At 39.9% G+C, this 20,806-nt stretch overlaps 1 long non-coding RNA gene across 1 annotated transcript; it reads left to right on the top strand.

Moving 5' to 3' along the window:
* The first annotated feature begins 693 nt into the window (after positions 1-693).
* On the top strand, positions 694-1,425 carry LOC116047487. The gene is made up of 3 exons (XR_004104392.1): positions 694-799; positions 912-990; positions 1,354-1,425. It is a non-coding gene; the product is annotated as an uncharacterized LOC116047487 (long non-coding RNA).
* Positions 1,426-20,806: the final 19,381 nt, after the last annotated feature.

Here is a 20,806-nt window from a genome sequence, read left to right as displayed (position 1 = left end):
GCCGTCATTAGAAACTGATTGGAAGAGGGCTGGCGCTTTCAAAAAATACCTGGCAGGTGACTGGATAAACCATCTGTCTATCATGCCTCCAGTCTTGTTTTGAACAAACAGTCATGGCCGTTACACACACCTTAAAGGACAATTCCGGCGCAAAATGTACCTAGGGGTTAATAACATGTGTACCGAGTCGATCATTCTCTGGGATCTGTTTGCATGCTAATCGAATGTGTCTGTAGCTTGAAACAAGCTAGCTTGCGCTAGCTTTCAGGGCAGAGGGTAAATCGCTATTTCTACACCACTAACAAGGCTCAAAATAGCACCACACTTCAACGGTAGCATAGTGAGGGTCCCTACATGTAAACCGAAGCATTGAGAACTTTGTAAGTGTACAGACAGTTTATTAAAAAGACCACGAACGCTGTGTTTGAGCTATGTTACTGGTTACTGGTTGCACAGCGTTCGTCATTCGACTGGTCATGACTGTTTTCCAAGCCACTGGAACTACTCACATCATAAACCACTTTGTTATTGTCTCATCCAGGCCTCTGCTCAATAACAATGTCCGTCAACATTGTACACAATCAATCAATCAATCAATCAATCAGTCAGTGAACCAAACATTCACTTAGATTATTCAGAACACTTTTCTTTCAATTACTTGACAAACAGTGCTCTTCCCAATCGTCGAAAGACAACCGGTCTGGATTCATAGTTTCACGCAGAGCACCCTGCAGGGGCCTGACTTACTGGACAGCCTCTCTGACAGCAGGGGATGCCAGATTTTCCACGAAACTAGAAGGTATACAGGATTGTTGATTGGTTGCTGGATTTTGTTTTTGGCTCATTACAACATGCATGTAAGGACGTGGCCGTTTATCTTACCCCTGTTCTCTATTTTCCTATTCTTCCAGTCATTTCCTCCATTTTCTTCCAGCAACAAAAGACGCAAATGCATACACACTTACAAATGATGTGTTGTTATCACTTCAGGTGCCTTTAATTTTCTCCTTTTTTTGTCTGTTTCAACATGTAGACATAAAAAAATTCACCATAAATGACTATGCTAAAAAAGGAAATTCATATTACTAAATATTGATTGAGTTGAGATACTGGTTCTCAAGCTGTAAGGCCCCTCGGGGGAACTTTGGGGCGGTCACAAGGTACAATAACTTAAAGAAAGAAAAAAACATGTATTTCAGATGCACACATTTATGCTAATGATCATACATCACATGGAAAAATGGAAATGTACTGCCTTTAGGCTATTTAGAATAATTAATGAAGGAAAAATTGTCTTACCGTAAAATAAATAATAAATAAATAAAAATAGTTTGTGTTGATGTGCGCTTGCAGCAAGAGGTCAGACGTGGGTGTTACTTCATCTGTGGTCACTTGTTCAGGAGGTTGAAATCAATGCCAATAAGATAGGAAATAATGCATTTCTTTTCACTTCAAGAATATCCTGAGGGCTGATCATATTTCTGACATCTCTCATGTAAGGTTTTGACTTGTAACCTGGTGCAAATACACACTGACAACAGAAAAACCTTCTTTGGGGGGGTTGTATGATTCAGTACTGTATTTAGAATACCAACACCTGAATTATGTTTCCTTCCTGGTCTCACATGGATCCACAGTCTTGAATACACACACAGGCATCCAACATGCCTACAGGCACACATTCAAGCACACACACCTAACCTTTTTATATAGACATTGTGACTCGTGGTTTTAATGAGAAATCGAGGCTGCCCAGTTACATTGTCTGATGTTTTCTGGAGAGCTGATTAGTGTTTCACTCTGCCTACAGCTGAATTAATTCAATGATGGTTTGAAGTATTTCATTATTTTTGTATCGCGCTAATTTCACTATCGCATCCACAAGGCAGAACTTACTCTCTCCTCATGGCTTCTCAAAACAGGGGGCTCATCCATTTTACATGTAACATGAGGAAAGACGTGTATAAAATAGAGGCTTGGAATGCTGGAAGGGTAAAACCAGTGGTGTAGTCTACGTGATACGCAGGTATACACAGTATACCCACTAAGAAAGCTTGAGGATTTCCATATACCCACTTAAATGCCCCATGACACGCAACAACATACTTTCCATTATATTTTTGATATATTTTGAATTGTCATCTGTGGTTTTCTTCTACACAAAATAAAGGTATGTCCATCATAAATTGGTTCATAAAAGTGTATCCGAATACAGGAAATAATATCATAAATTACGCTTTATAGGTCTTCATGTAAGTAATATCTAATTAATGCAGGTCAACCCAAAAAAGTCCTTTGACCCTCACACTGCTTTAGTAATTCAGGTCACCATATCTACAGACAGTTTGTCTCAATTAAAGTCTGATCTGTTGGCCGTTCCTAAACTTATAAGAAGCATTTTCTTACTGCTCAGTTGTCTCTGCAACAAAGGGGTTATTGTGTCTTCATATTCTTGTCTTGCACTGGTTAAGGAAGGTCCTCATAAACCACCAAGGTGTGAGGATTCCTAAGGGAATAAATGGACAACATGACAGTCTGCATTGCATGCAAACTGCATGGGGCCCTTCAGTGCAGTGAGGCTCATCAATAACAATTTCCTTAAACACACACACACACACACACACACACACACACACACACACACACACACACACACACACACACACACACACACAAAATGAGAGATCTTTAGTCTCCACAGAGCTCCAGTGGAAATCATTCATGATTGGCTTCTATTGTTAAAGGCTATGTCAAGCACCAGTCTGTGAGCTGCAAGGTGATGAATAGCATAAAAAGCAGATATTTACCCCTGGCAGCTCCTTTTCAATTAAAGAGAAACACTCCTGATTTTAAACATTATCAGCACCAGTAAATGTTGGGTTATCGCTCCATTAGCAGGGATGGGGCTGGGCTGCTGGAGCACTACCTTAAAATGTATTGTCACATTGGAGAGACTTGTTTACCTCATAAATACTACAGATTAAAGCAATTGAAGTATAGTTTGACAGAGTAATCCCAACTCAAGGTCCACTCACTTGCATTTTTCTGCAGCTGTCTACCATATTGTCTTTATCAGTGGATGGAGTTCACTTTGTTATCATGGAGATGGATCTGTTGTCACGTGAGCTAATAGCACTTTTAGGACATCTCTGCAATTATGGCTTAAATGTTGAATTAGTCTTGACCTAACTCAAGGTACACTAACTATGTTTTTCCCAAGCTCTCAACCATATCCCAGTGATTAATCATAACTTAAATAGAACAAAGCATATTTGATATTCCTGTTGAGAAGCACTTGATGAAGGCACAGAGGATAGGTTAGTGTAGGGTGAGGAGTCCGCTTTAAATACCCATGATGGTGTTGGTGACACGTGAAACCTTGCTAATGATATTCAACCTAGTGATCAGCCACAGCAGGACCACTGCGACTGTGTGTGTGTGTGTGTGTCTTGTTTTTTTCAACCTGTCATCCCAGCTCACTCATGAATAATTTATTTGCCACATAAAATCACATCTTCAGAATCACAGATTAATACACCAGGGGCTGAGGGTGATAGGCAACAGAAAAAAAAGAGAAGAAGGGAACGGAACCTGATCACCCACCTGTGTGTTTGTCTTTTGATATGTGTATGTTACCACCATCATATCTCCTTACCTCAGCTCTTGAGCCATCAGCATAATTTCTAAAATCAAATGTAAAGTACTCCAAAAGACTGTGACAGAAAATAGGCAGGGAGTAATACATAAGTGGTGTCAGATCCAACACAGGTATCCCAATCACTGCCCATTAAATCATAGGGTGGCTAAGCAGGTAGAGCTGGCTGGTTGTTTCCCAATCAGACAATAGTCTGATGGTGCTAACTGCAAGTTTTTTAAAAGGAGTGTTTTCTGTCCTATCTAAACCATCTATATCTAAACCACACAACGCAACGGTTGCAGTTTTAAACATGTCATTAACGTTGCAGTTTGGTTAGGTTTAGACTACTTGGTTATGTTTAAGCACCAAATCTCCCTATATACATTTAGAAAAAGATTGCGATTTGGATTAGAATCATCTGTTACGTTACTTACCTTCCGGTTACGCACATAATGCAGAATGTGACGTAGTTCCATTTGTTCTGTAAATTAAAAACCCCTCAGCTGTTTACTTTTATTTTCAAATGGAACACGAACTTGGATCTCCTGGGTGAAAGTCCTGTGTTTGTTTGACCTATCCACCACCCCAACCTGTGTCCTCATGTGTAATTTGGCAGTCATATCCTTTGTCATCTTACTCCCTGCTTTGCTCCACTACAGGGTGCCGCCACTAGAAACGTAAATATGAGTCGTAATTGCTGCTTAAAGAAACGACTTATGGGTGCGTCTTTCGTGGGAGGACAGTCTCCTTTGAGCTTACAGGTGATGAGTGTTTCTAGGTAGATTTTGGTTGCAGTACCACTTAAGGAAAAATACTTACTATACTATGGTTTACTACAACTTGTCTTTTATTTTCATAACTCTGACCATTAGTTCTATTGGCTACACTTGTATCGCAGAGAAAATTGCTAAAAACCGATCCACCAGGGCAACAAAGTCAGACAGGTTTTAAACAAACCCCTAAGTTGGAAAATAAGGAAAAATGACTTCCGAAACTGTCCATTGTAAACATCCACCACAACTGACAGCCCAACTCCTGGTTCACCTTTGACCTACCTTATTTGTCATAGTTGTGCACTCATGGTTTTCCAGTAAATAAAGGTTTATAAGCGACATTACAGGTGTGCTTACTTTTGATTTTACCTTCAAGTACTGTGGTAGCTAATTTTGACAAAACTGGCAGCTTGTTTCCACCAGTATGGTTGTCTGAACACTCCCACTCGTTGCCTTTTGGATCTACTTTAGCTATAATACTGTGTACCGACACTTTAGCAGTTATTTTTGTTGAGTACAATGTTATCATAACTGATAGAACTGATGGCTGAATCAACAAAACCCAATCATAATGAACCGCCCTTTAAACAAGTCTGTTGGTTCATGTTATGTGTATATGAGTTTGTGTGTATGCAATTTTTTGTGTGTTTCACAAGCCAGTTTGCAAAAATGTGCGTAACCTAGTGATTGCTGCAAGAACTAACTCACATTTGGATGCATTACCAGGATCCAAAACACTTTCCTTAACACCACCCAACCTCTCTTGGTTGTTCCCTCGGCTCCTATCGACCTCAGCCCTGCTGAATAAATCAATACATTTACATGCTTACATTTACTGGTGAAAATGACAACTCTGCTTTTCTGAAATTGGGGTGACAGTATATTCTGTGACAGCTGTCTATTTATAGTACATTTCAGCAACCCCTTCTCATCCAACTCTCACACTCTCCTGCTATTTGTGCCCTCATCAAGCCAGTGAGTGCTTTCTCTATGACCTGCTTCCACGGTACCATCAGTGGAGAGGGGCGGAGGGTGCATGCTAGCACAGATATGACCAACATTTGATTAAGGGCTGTTCGGTACATGTTTACATGAAACACTTTTTCATGATGCGTTTCCTTTTTTTCAGTCACATTCATGGCAGTAACAGCTGGCAGGCAGCACACTGTCACAGACTATGTTCCAGGAGGGATTTAAAGGGAGATTAAAGTTAGTTGGCATCCAGTGATTGTGACATTTTTTAGCCACACTATTCCCCTTGTTAATCATGAGTTGTGTTTGCTGTATAATTTAGCTGGGAAGTAGGTGGAAATATAATTAACAGCCTGCTTGTTAAAAGTGATTTTGTTTAAAATGCGTTGTTCGTTTCTTTGCTAAGAGGAGCTTTGCTTTTCATTACACCTCAACGAAGTGTAGCAATGAATAAGACACCTTTTCTAAAAGCCGCAATGACAATACACAATATACAGTCGCAAATTTATTTAAAAGAGAATTTTGAGAAATATAAATGTATTTAGGCTGCAGATACTGAGGTGTGTTATAACAACTGTGAGGGAAGCTCTTTGAATTTAATGAAGCTTCTGTTGTTTGTCACCCTCCTAGTCTGTTGAGAAACTGAATAAACTGAATATGATAATCCAGCACATCTGTTCAGATGTAGCGTAAACAAACCTCTAACAAATTGATCCTAAAATTGCTACAATTATATATCAATTTTAGTAGTCTGTAGGGCTGGGACGGTTACCGCATTACCGCAATACTGCGGTCACGTGACGCCTACCGCGGGTCTGAGCTCGTCACCGTCATCACCGCAAAAAAACATTGGCCTGCACATGTGTACAAGTTGTGTCTAATGTCATGGATTCATTGATTCTAATGACATGGATTGTGTCTGATGACACTGGCCCTCATTTATGAAACGTGCGTACGACCAAAAACAGGCGTAGGACGGGCGTACGCCGATTCCTACGCAAAGCAAGGGATTTATCAATTTGAACGTGAGCGTAGGCTGCGATAAAATCTCACGTCTGGTCTGAACTCGTGTACGCAAGTTTTCGAGTCAGTGTGGACTTGCGGTGCAGCATATAAAAAGTTTAACAGGAGAAGGAGAAGTCATCAATTGATCACTTATTAGCAACAGCAAAGCTGGCTCTTTTAAAAGACCTCTATTCGCCGGTACAACAGTGCACATGTACGCGCACGGGCCACGGTGGAGCGCTCCATCGGATTGATTATTTCCCCATTTTGTTTTACTTTTTTAGCATTTTTTTCAAATGCTAAAAAAGTAAATCAAAAAGATTTTCAGCGCAGTGAATTAAGCAGTTACTTTTTCAGTTTAATGATTGCTGAAGCAGTTTTCAAAGGTTATCAAAGGCGTCAGGGTCAGAAAATCTTGAAAACATATTTTCTCTGAAGGAAAAGCTTATTACAGTATGCATTTGGGGAGTTAGTTAGTTTGTTAAAACATTCTCTAATGTGTCAGCTGTACTTTTAGCGGTTGAAATATTTGGAAACATTTTGGCAAAGAGAACGTAAATAACATAAATAGACTATAGTCCAGTAATATTTGCTTTCAGGATCATTACAATATAAGCAAAACCCTTCCAAGCTAGCGTTTGATGGTAAATTACCTCACAATTTGAAAAAATAAATAAATAAGAAAAACAGGTAAATAAACATCTTGTTTGCTTGGAGCAACCTACAAAAGTAGATGCTCTGAGCCGAAACACACTGTAAGTGCATAAACCTTGATTTTGTTTGCCTTTTGTTTACAAATGTATTCCAGGCGTCTGCTTTCTGTCTTTTTTTTCAATTACTCTCCTGACACCTTGGGTGTCAATTTATGTCTCTTTTCTTCTCTCCTTTTTGAAGCAACGCTGTTGAAGATTAAGCATTTAGCAGTGCCAGAAAAGGTATCTAAAAGTCCTCTCAAGTGATTCTGTTTAAGAAATGATTTCTGAGGTCATTTTTATTTAAAAAACGACATGTGTCAGCTAAACTGAGTTTGCGCACTGTTGAGAGGGTTTGTAGCTTAAAAAACAAGTTGCTTTTGCATAATGGCCTGATTAGTATTAACACAAAGTCACTTTGTGGCCTAATTCCCACAACTGCACCTGCTGAGGGGCCACTACATTAGTGTTACAAACTTGAGAACAAATATGGCAACAAATTAGTCAATAACGCATGTCTATATTTCTTCCTCTGCCCGCCTTGTGACCCTTCTGCTGTAGATTTATGTTGCATTGACAGAACCTTCTCTCCTCACTGCGACAACAAACTGACAAGGCATCAATCTCTGCTCCCTAACTGAATGCCACAGCACAGAACACCCACAGAGATGCCAGACGATCGATATTCAGAATAAATTCTACCTTCTGCTTCCTACTGGCACCGAGGGAGAGAGAGGATGGAGAACACACACACGCACACACGCACACACACACACACACACACACACACACACACACACACACACACACACACACACACACACACACACACACACACACACACACACGTGTTAGGGAGGGCAATGTAGTGGACTTGTCAGCGTGCTGCAGGCAGGCAGCGGTGAGCAAAACCCCCTGTGGTGAAACCTTAAAGTGTCATTAGCTTCCTCTGTTGCAGACACCACCTGCCTGGCTGCCATTCAGCTTCTTACATGTATGCAGCATCTCCTTGAATGAAAAAGAAAGGAAACACCTTCTAAGAATACGTGTTCATAACAAATGTTAATTTTGCCCATTTTTTTTAAAAATGACAAGTCAAATCTGTGAGGTATTGTTAAATAAGGACTTGTCTTTGTTGCAGGCTTTTCCTGCAATACTGTTTAAAAAGTGGAAAAAACAGCACACACCACATACAAGTGTTTTAACATGTGCACTCTCTTTCACCCCTGTATTGTCGCCAGTAAGTTTGGAAAAACCAATTGACAAAAGCTATCCGCACCCCACCATTCCTGCCCCTCACATGGTTGTGCAAGAGATGAATTTCTGCAGAGAACTTGATTGCTGCGTCATAACAGATGGAAAGCCTACTCCAGCGAAGTGGCATCTTCCTCAACACTTCTACTTTTATAGCACCAACTCATAAATATTTTTGTTGTGCCCCATCTCTGTGCAGGATGTGGGGGAGATGGTTACATGCAGCTTTCAAATGTGTCATCCACCAAATCCAGCTGACAGAAACAGGAACTTAATTCTGAAATCTCCTAAAACAGAAACACTTTAACCTAAACTCTAGCGACATACCTAAGTACAGTGTTTCCCAAGAGTGGGGTCCCCCACAAGGGGTCGCTAGATAAATCTAAGAGGTTGAGAAAAATGATTAACAGGATAGGCCTTTTTTTTTCAATTACTGGATATTTTTTATTTCAACCAGTTCCACCTTTTTGGTGGAACTGGTTGCAACTGGTGATGAGGGGTTACAAGCAGAAATCGCTTCATTTTAATGGGTCACAAGCCAAACAGGTTGGTGGACCATTGCATTGCTATATTATGCAGCTATTGATTATACTAAAACATACAATTCTCACCTTCCTCCACAGACAGATCAAGTCGCTATATGTCTGAATGGCTGAAACCATTCTTTGAAGTCACCCTGCTCACTTCAACCTCCATATGAAGTAAATCCATTCATCTGTGGTGGAAGGTAGGTGGTATTCATGTCCTTTATTGTAATGTGGAAAAATGATATAAGTGAAAAACCTTGATTCAAAAAAAAAAAAAATTCATATTATTATGAAATTATTATTACTACTGATGTGTGAATGTGTGAACAACTTGTATATGTTGTAGCTGGTCTAGTTGGAGTTAATTTTGACTACTTTTCATACTGTTGGGAATATACAACAATGTATCATTTTGTAAAAGCATTAATAGATTTCTATAAAAAAAAATCCTAATCTGCAAAGTAACTTGTAAAAAAAACCCAATATAACATTTCCTTTTAAAATGTAGTCAAGTAGAAGTATACAATCAAAGCACTGGAAAGCAAATGCCAGTATTTATGTACAGTATTAAGTGAATGTACTAAGTTACATTCAACCATTAGTGGTTCTAGTAAAATAGATAGATAGTATGCAAGAGAAGAAGCAGGCACTTGAAACAAAACAGTGATGTGGCATGACTGTCTTTCTCTCTCTCTCTCTCTCTCTCTCTCTCTCTCTCTCTCTCTCACTCTTTCTCAGCTTCCTCTTTTTTCCCCTAAAGCACTAGTGATTCTCTCTCCACTCTTCCTTTGATCTTAACACACCACATCTGGAATAATTCCCATGACGGGAAAGTGCGGACGCCAGAGTGACGCCACCATACACTCCATACACTTGTCCCTGAGGAATTTGCTGAGTAAATGTCACTGTGGGTACATACATACAGACAGGCATACACATTCACACACATGAACACAAACAAAAGCCTCCCTCAGCATTACCTCTCTGTCACCTTACTTCATAACAACCACAGTACATGACAGTCTTAGAAACGCTCCCGAGTCTAAGCCGGGAGAGTAATCCTGGCCATGATCCATACAGTGCAGACATGGTGAAGGTGATGCTTCTTCGTCACTGATGGCTGCATGAGGAAATCGTGTCTTAAGATGCTTTTGGTTTAAGGGTCCAGGACCATTTAAACCCCAGGGGTCAGACAAAGGACAGTTAAATAAATCCTCATGCTCCCAGTCCCTGTGGTTGCGAGGGTGCTTCCTAACACACTAATGTCAGACAAAAACTGTACAGAACAATGTATGATATCATGCAGTGAAAAAGAATAAAATGAATCATGAATAATAAAAAATGAGAAAAATATAAAAAATATCTGAAATTGATAACAAAAATTACTCAAAATGAACAAAGAACACAACCACCCACTGGCAAAAATATCTCTCGTACTGAATTCAAACCAAACAAAAGATTATATAAAATATGAGCCACACCAAAATGCCTAAAACCACAAATACAAAAAAACATATATGCAGAAATGTACAGATTTAGTGAAACAGCCTCCGTGACAATCACCAACTTAATTTTTCTTTATACTTCTCTATATTTTCCTAAATGGTTAGTTGAGTCTAAATTGTTTTGCTAATTTAACCTTGATGAACATGCGTCAAATGCTGTTGCACACTCCAAAGCAACTGTGAAAAGCAAAATTCTTAAAGTAACAACCTCAGATTGTATTATTAAGGGGATGTTTGCTGAAAGCCTAAATTCAACTAATTGTAGTTGTTGACTTGTTCTTGCTCTCAGGTAAGACACAGCAACTCTCAGTTCTGGCTTGTTGACCATGTTAGTAAAAGCTCCTCAGGTAGGTCATGACTTTATGATACTTCTGGAACTTTTCAGGGTGAGAGAGAAAGAAGAAGAGCTACAGAGAGAAAGAGGGAGTGTGGGTGTGTTCGCATGTCTCTCAGCTTGGGCAGTAAGAAAATGAAGTGGCACTATATATGAACACAAGGCTGGTATATAAGCTGTGGTACACAAGTTGCTTTATCTCTGTTGCATCAGCCAGAGTAGGCTGCCCTCTCTCGCTCTGTGTTTATGCAACTGGTTATCAGATATGAGCCAGCCTTCTTATCATATTGTGTGTCTCCAGGCTGTGAGTGGGTGCGCTCAAACTTTCCCCAGTAAAGTAAACGATTGAAACGGAACAGAAACTTTTAGTCCTCAAGACTCGTTGCCCGCCGTGTGAACCCCAAACTCTCAAATCCCATTTCTGCAGTGTGGAGAAACGGAATAAATAGAGGGAAGGAGATGAGCATAGAGGAAGGGGGGGAGAAAAGATGTCGGGGTAGAAAGGGGAGGGGGTTGGCATGCTCAATTGTCTTAGTAGATAAGAAATAAGCTCATATAGCTTGAAATCTCCCTGGATGTGCTTTCAACAAGGTGCATAAGCAGATATAAATATATTAATGGCAGCAGCCTCCACAATTTATTAAAGAGGGAATCCACCACATTTCCGTGGTGCAGAGGATGGCACCCTGAGGGGTAATGAATGACACAATGATTCATCTGTTTTGTTGTGTGTGTTTGCGTGTGTGCGTTCGGTATGACTCTTATAGACACGCAGACATCTGTGAGCTGTCACAGAGTTTGCGTGTCAGTCAGAGGAGGGCCAGATGTTTTGCCGCGGTCATGCTATTTGTCTGATCTTAACAGCAGTTCAGACTCTTGTTGTCATGTATGGTCCCAGCGCTTCTGTTTAATTAATATCCAACATTTCATTGGTAAACAAAGTCAAAGAAGAATTCTGATGAGTTCTGCTTTCCTGAGAGCCATCCTCTTTTGTCTCCCCATTATGTTTCTCTCAGTTTCTCATCTCCCCCTCTTCATACAGGTTTTCATTTTTCGTTTGCAGCCTGCCTATAGGCTCCTATATTATTCATGAACTCCATATTGTTTTGAGCTGATGCAGAATATATGTTTTCCCTCCTATAACCCACATACATTCTCCTCTCTGAAGCCTCATCTACAATTTAGCAGGGCTAAACTTCAGGATTACTGTAGGTTATTGCATTAATAATTAATTTTCATTACACTTTAACCTCATCATATAGTAGGCCTATGCTCAGTGACAGTATGGGATAGAGAAAGGGGGATGGTTTGACAAAGGTTGTGAACCGGACTTTATCTTTGCCAGCTGACACTGGCACCTTCCATGTAATTTACTACTGTGTCATGTCATCAAGTTGAAACCAGTTCCTTAAAAGTTACACTTTTGAAGATACAATATTTTTACCTGTCTCTTTAACTTTAAATACAACAAAATAGTGTGACGTGGTTATGGTGACAAAGAGTCTATAGAGGATGAGTTCAGGGCAGATAGTGTCAAAAGTCTGACACAGTAGACTTCTTTTTTTCTTCCCATTTCCAAGCAGCAGTTTCTATGACCGAAAACCTTCCTACACTAAACTATAACAAGTCGTTATTGTACCTAAATGTCAATTTCAAAGGATGTTTTTGATGTTTAGTATGGAAGACTTGTTAAATATTTCCCCCTGAAGTGCAGAGTTAAAGTAAAAGAGTTTACAAGAAGAAGAACACATTTTGTTCTTGAGACTTGGTATGAAAACTAATAATTGGAAAGTGCATCTGTAAGCAGGAGTAGTGTGTGAGCAGTGTTACTTCTATACATTATGTATACTGGCAAGAAGCCTTCCTCAAGGTATAGATTTGTTTTGTCATATTCCTTAATTCTTTGTAATTGACAATACTGATTCTCTCCCCTCACAGTGACCTCCTCTATCTTCTCTGAGTTTTCTTTTGAGTGACGGCAGAATGAATGCCCGCTTGTCTTTGAGAAGTTAAAGTCTACTTTTCCAGTTTCTGTACTTTCTTTCCCCAGCTATTTTCTCACAGCTGTCTTTCTGCCAATCTCATCCCCTCACGCTGGCTCCTGCCATCATCCACCCTGATATTATAAGTCGCAGGATTCTGTGCCAAGTAATCTACCTCATCAAACATGATGATATGCAAATAAGTTGATTATAATATGACAGCAATCAGCGGGGCCCCTTTTAGCCATCGTATTGGAACTAAAAATGGCTGCCAACCTTCTTGCATTCTGAAGAAATGACACTAATGCCAGGCATTAGTGAAATGGGGTGTGTGACTGTCAGCATACACTTATAAAATGTGTATAATCCATACCATTCATAATCTGTAAAAACCTTGTATTTTTAAATGGAAGATAGCGGCCATAGAAGCATATTCATTAATTCTTTTGTTGTTGTCTTGGATTAACATTAAAAACACCACCAAATGGAAAACATGGAGAAGTGAGGTTTTCTGTAAGCCACCAAACATGTAATTAAAGCACCATTCATGTGGAGTTCATGCATGCATCATTTTCTATTAGTCACCAACAAGGTCTCACTGATACACTCCTTGTGAGCAGGGTCAGTGTTAGCGCCAAGGGTCAAGTTAATTATCCTTTACTTGTGGTCTGATTTTCATCCCTTAACCTTTGACTTTCCTCTTGACCTCTTGCGCACCCAAAGTTTTGCTGTGTGTATGTGTGTTTGTACTCGTAAGCCCATTTTTTTGTGTTCCCGCGTGGGTGTATGCGCGCTAAAGACCTGTCTGAGCACCAGACACCGAAGCAGTTTCATTAGGATTGCTGGTTCCCGGGAGGGGGGTATGTGAATAATTACCAATTAGACTGTTGTCAAGAGCCAGTGGTGGAGCAGCGCTGTGGCAACCATGGAAGGTTAGGGTGGGTGTGTGCATGCCTACGTACTTGTTTGACATGAGTATGAGTGTGTGTGTGTGTGTGTGTGTGTGTGTGTGTGTGTGTGTGTGTGTGTGTGTGTGTGTGTGTGTGTGTGTGTGTGTGAGGTTTTCTGATTGCACTCCCCGAGCACTGGAGCATGCGGTCGTGACTGTTAAATACAGAACGTTGTTTAATCTAATGCTAATCTAATGCTTCAGTCACTTGCTGGGGTTTTTGTCAGCTTTGTCAGCTAATTATAAAGTAGCCACATGGGTTACACACTCTTTCTCTCTCTCATTTTTCTTTAGATATGTCTTTTCCTCACCTCTCCTCTTTCTGTATTTGTCTGTGTACAAGCTGACAAGGGTGGAATGAAAGACATGTTGACATTACATTGAATAGCTATTAGTGTTTTTCAGGTGGAAGTACTTTTAGTAGATGTACTGTGTTTTTCTTATTATTTAAAAGCCTATTTGCCTGCCATGTCTGTGTGAAAACCTGCCACGATAAACAACCTGACCTTTCTCAATAAATACCCCTCTTTGAGAAGTCTGATATTTTTGCCTGAGCTAAAGGTTTACATACATAATCCAATAAAACTTGTTGTATAATTTCAAAAAGATGATCTGAGTTTTTCTGCTCCTAATTCCCGAAACAGCTTTATTTGCTCTTGCAGTTTTACTCTTTATGTACTGTTTCCCCGTTTTATCACATTATTTTGTTGGCCTCTTTGCCTCTGTTTTATTCTCTGTATCTGTATTTAATGTGTCTCTTGTAGTTTTCATTTTATTATAAGACACATTGTAATGCTGTTAAAAAAGGTGTAAATACATTTGACTGTTAGTGATATTACTTTTTGGAGGGTTTAAGGTCTAAATTGTATTGTAGTGTGAATCAGATAAACCATAATCATAAAAGCAATGTCACAGTAGCTCAGACGAAAGAGGAGTAAAAAAAACAAACCCTGCCATTGTTGTTCCTATATTTTATTCATACTTACAGTAGTGCTAACAGGCCTGTGATGTTTTATTACAAAAAGAAAGTGATAGACAAAATGGGGCTTCTCTAACAAATAGGCTGATGAAATAGGCAATGTATTTCTTTATTCTCACAGGATTCACCTGCGTGGGAAAAAGGAGATAGAGGAGGGCAATAATACAGTATGGTCAAACTCACCTCACTCATCTCTACCCTTTTCATCTTCTTTTTCTCATGTTTCCCCTCGTTTTTCATTCTGCTTGGCTCGTTTCTTGACAGGGGGAGATAGGGTGATAGGAAGAGAGGCAAGGTGTTTGGGTGATGGCTAGTCTCACATTGCCAGACCTTCCTCCACAGCGCTGCGGAGGAGGGTCTGGCTAGTCCACACAGCATTCCAGGAGGGGAGAAAAACGTGCTCTGGTTTATTGGCATTTCTTTAAACTAGGGCTGTCAATCGATTAAAAAATGTAATCTAATTAATGACATACTCTGTGATTAATTAATCGAAATTAATCGCATACATAATTAACGGTGCCTGAACCGATACTTTTTAAGAAAGTAAAAAAAGAAAAGAAAACAAAGGGTACTAAACAACAGTTGGTGACATTAAAGAACGGCTTGTTTATTGCTAAGGCCATATGGTCAAAATGAAATGATTTAATAATAATGTATAACAATAACAATAACTTATTTCACTAGTAAATTGCTGTTGAACGACAAAAACAACCACCAAATGGGAAATGGACATTTACAATAACTTCAAATGCACCACGAGGCTGTAGTTTACCAGTTTCATTGAACGCACCGTCTGTGTTGTTTTTCCGACGGTAGCTCGGCAGCTGCAGGTTGTTACATCCCGGTGTTGAGTCACAGTCCTCTACAGTAAAACACAGTCAAACTTTACACCGTTTAGCGTTAGCTGTCAGCATTTTAACCGTGTTTAATCCAGCTACTAGCTAGCGGTAAGCTAACGTTAGTTGCTGTTGAGTATAGTGTTAACTAGCGTCACGTGCAGCGGTGTTTGTGTTGCCTGTAGGCTATCGTCTGTTTCAGAGCATCCGAGAGAAGCGCAGACATATCAGTGGCACCAGATTTCGGTAGCCAGGGTTGGCAGGAAGAAGATTTTTACAAGTAAATGTTCCAGTTAATGATCCAGGCAGCACATTCTCGTCTCCCTCCTTCATTTTACAGTCCAATGGTGGCTAGAACGGCTCCGGGTCAAACGTCAATATGGAACGGATTAATCTGCGTTATTTTTTCTCAGATTAATTAATCGAAATTAACGCGTTATTTTGACAGCCCTACTTTAAACCAATCACAATCGTCCTGGGCGGTGCTAAGCACCGAGCGGAGCCACGGTGCCTCTGCAAAAAAGCCTCAGGAAGGAAGGTTTTGGTGGAACATGTGTACGTTCAAAAGTTTTCTTTAGTCGTGCAACAGAAAACTCAGATTCGACAGATCTAGCTAGCTGTCCGGATTTCCCCTGCAGAGATCTGAGGAGCAGTTAACCATAGTCCTCATAAAGTGTCCTGAGTTTAAAATTGCAACACAAAGAAAGCAGAAGGTAACGAGCCATCTGAAAACCGTAAAGAGTGAAATCCGGCAGAATTTCCGGCAGTACAAGAGCCATCTCGGAAGATGGACGTCGTGCATATAGACTAGGTGATGGGTTGCATTGCCAGCTCTCCACCTCCTTTTTTCCCTCTTCTCTTACTCCTCCTCTCACCTTGTTCTGCTAACGTTTCTCTTGACCTCTTTTGTCTTCCTTTCATCTTTTTTTACCTGCAGCTACACTGTTTCCTGCTTCTCTCTTGTTTCTCTTCCTACATCTCTCACTCCTTTTCTTGTCTGCTTGCCCCGATGAGGAACATTTCAAAGAGATAGGACAGAGAAGAAGTTTCAGACACTGTGCTGTGGACTATTAGCCTAGAAATCTAGATGCACCCTATCGGCAGCAAATGTAATTTGCAGCCAGTGCTCCGTTGGCTTGCGAGCTAGAAAAGCCAAACTCCAGCCGGGCCAATCACATCGTGTATAGAGTTGGTGGGCAGAGTTACGACGGTTCCGCGTGAATTCCCTGCTACTTGAAAACAAGACGATCGAATCAGCTTTCGCTGCGACTCTGGAGACTTGGAGTTAAGCTTTTCTTTGAGAAAAGAACAAAGAATGGCACTGAAGTCATTCTTAAAAAAGGAAGATGTGTTCGGAGTTTTGCTGACCGGATACCTTGTTTGTTGCTCTGGTTGGTTGTAGCGCTATCCTCAAGTGTTTATCCCACCCCTCGGATTGAGCCCTGCCAATGGTGAGTTCCCAGACCCAACATCTTGATGTGGGTCTGGCTTGTCAGGCTAGTGGACTATCATAACATGTTACAATATTTCTCAATCTCCTCCTCGATATTTAATTTGATCTATTTCTGGGTTTCTCTCCTTTGTCTCTGTCTGCCTCAGATCTTTATCTTGTACTTCAGAAAAACAATAATTCAATTAAATTCAATTTTATTTATGGTATCAAATCATAACTAGAGTTATCTCAGGACACTTTACAGATAGACTAGGTCTAGACCACACTCTATAATTTACAAAGACCCAACAATTCCAGTAATTCTACAATAGCGTTCAGTTTCACAAGTCACTGTCCTTGTCTCACAGATTAATCTCCCCTTCTTTTCTCGCTCCTCTTGTCTCTCCTGCGCATCTTTTTTGGACCACCTCCTACCTTTATCTCCCATGCCAGGAAATAAAAAAGGAGTATTTAGCCAGAGAGAAACTTGTACGCCAGAAAAGACAAGACACTTGAACTCTTTATCTCTCTCTTTCTGTCATGTCTTTATAATTTTCTCATCAGCAGCTCCCTTTTCTGACATCTGTGATCTGCTGATCTGCTGACATTTGTAGCATTAACTGAAATGTCTCAACAACTTTTGGATGGACTGCCGTGAAATTGTAATTGAAAGTTTTTTCTCTAGTACCACCATCAGGTAGAAATTTTATTTTGTCCAGTTCTTTGATTTATGACCGTAATACCTGCAAAACTAATGACATTCACATCAACCTCAGCTGTACTTTCTGCTAATTAGCAAATGTTAGCATGCAAACACAATAAACTTACATAGTGAACATCTTACAAATTAGCACTGTGATTGTAAGCATGTAAGCATGCTGATGGTAACGTTGTGCTAACCTCACAGAGGTATGGCAGTCTTATGTAGGGCTGCACAATTAATCACAATTTTATCAAAATCGCAATATGGACTAATGCAATATCAATTAATCAGTCATATGAAATCGACTTTTGGCTTGGTACAGATCCTCGCAAAAATCACACCATGATCATTTTAATATATTTTTCAATGAAAATCATAATAATGATGAAACAATGATCATTCCCTCCAAAATCGCGAATCATACAGCAATTGCAACATCAGTCAAAACAATTGCAATTAGATATTTTCCTCATATCGTGCAGCTCTCTCTAATCAGGTGTAATATTAGAACTGACATGTTACCTGAGTTTTGGTAACTAACATTGAGAAATAAAAACATGTTTTTATTAAAAACTGTTTTTCATTTAACAAAAGAAACCAAAAATCACAAATGTTACATGTTGTTTAAACACACCAGTACTACCGTAGTATAACTTTTGCTTCTAAAATAATCTAAAACTGGTAATTGTTTTGATTAAAATTGGTAACTATCTGATCTAAGCACATTTCAGTCATTACCAAAAACTAATGAGATTTGATACTCAGCCCTTCCTGAAATATATTAGAGACAAATAGTGGGACATATATAGTGGGAGAGATATTGCCAGGGACAGCTTAAGATAATCACCTGAAAAACGCATTCAATCTCAATCTTCATTACGTGTTGTCAGTCGACATGTGTAGTTAAAAACAGTGTTGCTCAATAAGATGTGAAATTATGCCAAGGAAGAAAATTAGTTTTTAAAAGTTAATTTTTAAAAGTAAATTAAAAGTTTGGCACACACGTGAGTTTGTGTGTGTGTGTGTGTGTGTGTGTGTGTGTGTGTGTGTGTGTGTGTGTGTGTGTTTGTGTGTGTGAGAGAGAGAGAGAGAGAGAGAGAGAGAGAGAGAGAGAGAGAGAGTGAGTGCAAGATTTCCTCTGTTAGTCAGTCTTGTCAGGAAATTAACTCATCTCCCAGCCTCATGTCATCAGCTGCTGCTGTTCTCTCCACTTCTAGCTCCTCTCTCACACATCTTCACTCTTTCTTCAAAGCTCCCATACATCCATCAAACAGAGAAAGAGAGAAGGAACTCACACACGCACATACAAATGTAACCACCCACACATAAACACACATCACATGATACTCAACTCACACTCACACAAACTCTTTTCATCCCTCAAATCTAACATAGAAACACTGCAAATCTGAGTAAGTTTGTGTGGTTGAGATAAAAAGTGGTTCTTGAATTTTCATCAGGAGATTTACAAAGTGGTTCAGGGGATTGAAGATTAACATTTCCCAGATTAGAGCGGTGCAGTGGGTGTGATTTAAGTGCAAACCCCATAATGACTCACTAACAGGACAAACTGAGTAGACCCAGTGACCCAGTCCCCTGCTGAAAGCTCTCTTACTTTCACTCTCTTTTTCTCTTTATTTACTGTTTATGACTGACTATATACTCAAATGTATGCAGCAAACCTGAGCTTGGCAGATGACATCAATCCCCTGTCGAATGTTTCCAGACTTCAAACTAATTTTACAACGACGACATTCAGTGACTATTCAATAAATAAAAAGTTGTTAGAGATGTTATATTTATATCTGATGAAATATCTTCAACTCAATACTGTTGATGTGGTCCCATAATGGTTATTTCTAGTATGCTTTCAGGCGGCAATGTTCATTGACAGTGTGCCTCATTCATTTCCATGGAGAAAAAACGAATGCGTCACTTCAGTACATGTCAGTACATTTTTGGTATCTGATCTGATGCTATCTAGCTCAGTATTTCTCAAATCCTGGCTTTGCACCTGCAGGAGGAGAGAAAAAGTGTTCACTTATCGTTTAGAGCGGTTTGCTATTTTTGTATCATATTTGATATAACATAAAAATTATAGTAATCAGCATGCATTATTGTCAATGCCTGTAATTTTTTATAATGAAGTGAATACTTCATAATGATATTGATCATTCATTGTTTTTATTAGTAATATTTAAGTTTTAGGCTCAAACCCAATCCAAACCCACAGTACACACATAAACATGTGCTGGACCCAGCTCAAATTGTCGTGCTTTTTGGGGTTCTAACAGGCTTGATGCAAGTTGCAGACCTGTAGCACATATCATAACATAATCACTGATCATTGTGCTGGTTATTCTCAAGTTGAAACTTTTGACAAAATACCAAGCACTCATGCACCAGTCAACATGAAAATGTTGAATGCCATACAAAATGAAGGTGGTGTCTTTTTATGAGGACGCTCATTCTCCCCAAAACCTGATGTTTCCTATTAAATGCCATTCGAAACGGTGCCAGATGGCCAAGATCCAGATGTAGGTGTGTTCAGTCCTGTTTTATATGATTTGTCTGTGTCTGTCTCCTTCTGTGTGATTCATTGTAATAAGTGATTGTGTGCTTCAGTTTTCAGTGTTGCAAAAAAAACTAAGTTGACTGAACTCAATGACCGTCCCAAAGTCCTCTTTCATTTAACGATTCCTCTACTGGATTTAGAGGCTGTCACTATCAATTAACTTCCCTCCCATCAGTCACAGCTGGAGAGGAGCAAAAGGTTGGTTGAGGGGAGAGTGGGGGACACATAGATTATGTGGTTGAGAATGAGGAAAAAATTAGAGTAGGAAAGCAAAAGAGAGGAGAAGACAGTGATATATACACACATGCGCACACTTGAGGCTGACTGCTACAGTACAGTGGATGGATGGATGGTGGTGGCAGCGGGAGGCGGGTTGTATAATTTGATTTGGATTTAGTGTTGCTTGGAAGAATGACACAAATTCTACAGGGATTAATCCGGCTTTAATTCAATCTGGCCGCTGCAGCCTGAAATAGCCCCGCTCCGGTCCTGCTGTTCCTCTGTGAAAGCACAGCTGCAACTGGCATGGGGTCCAGAGGCCGCACGTGCATGCATGCGTGCGTACGTGCATGTGTGCGTGCGTGCGTGCGTGTGTGTGTGTGTGTGTGTGTGTGTGTGTGTGTGTGAGCATGAGTAAAAATTAATTGTGTA

Source organism: Sander lucioperca, chromosome 14 (assembly GCF_008315115.2).
Source record: "Sander lucioperca isolate FBNREF2018 chromosome 14, SLUC_FBN_1.2, whole genome shotgun sequence".
NCBI lineage: Eukaryota > Metazoa > Chordata > Actinopteri > Perciformes > Percidae > Sander > Sander lucioperca.
This window is presented reverse-complemented; position numbering and strand designations above follow the sequence as displayed.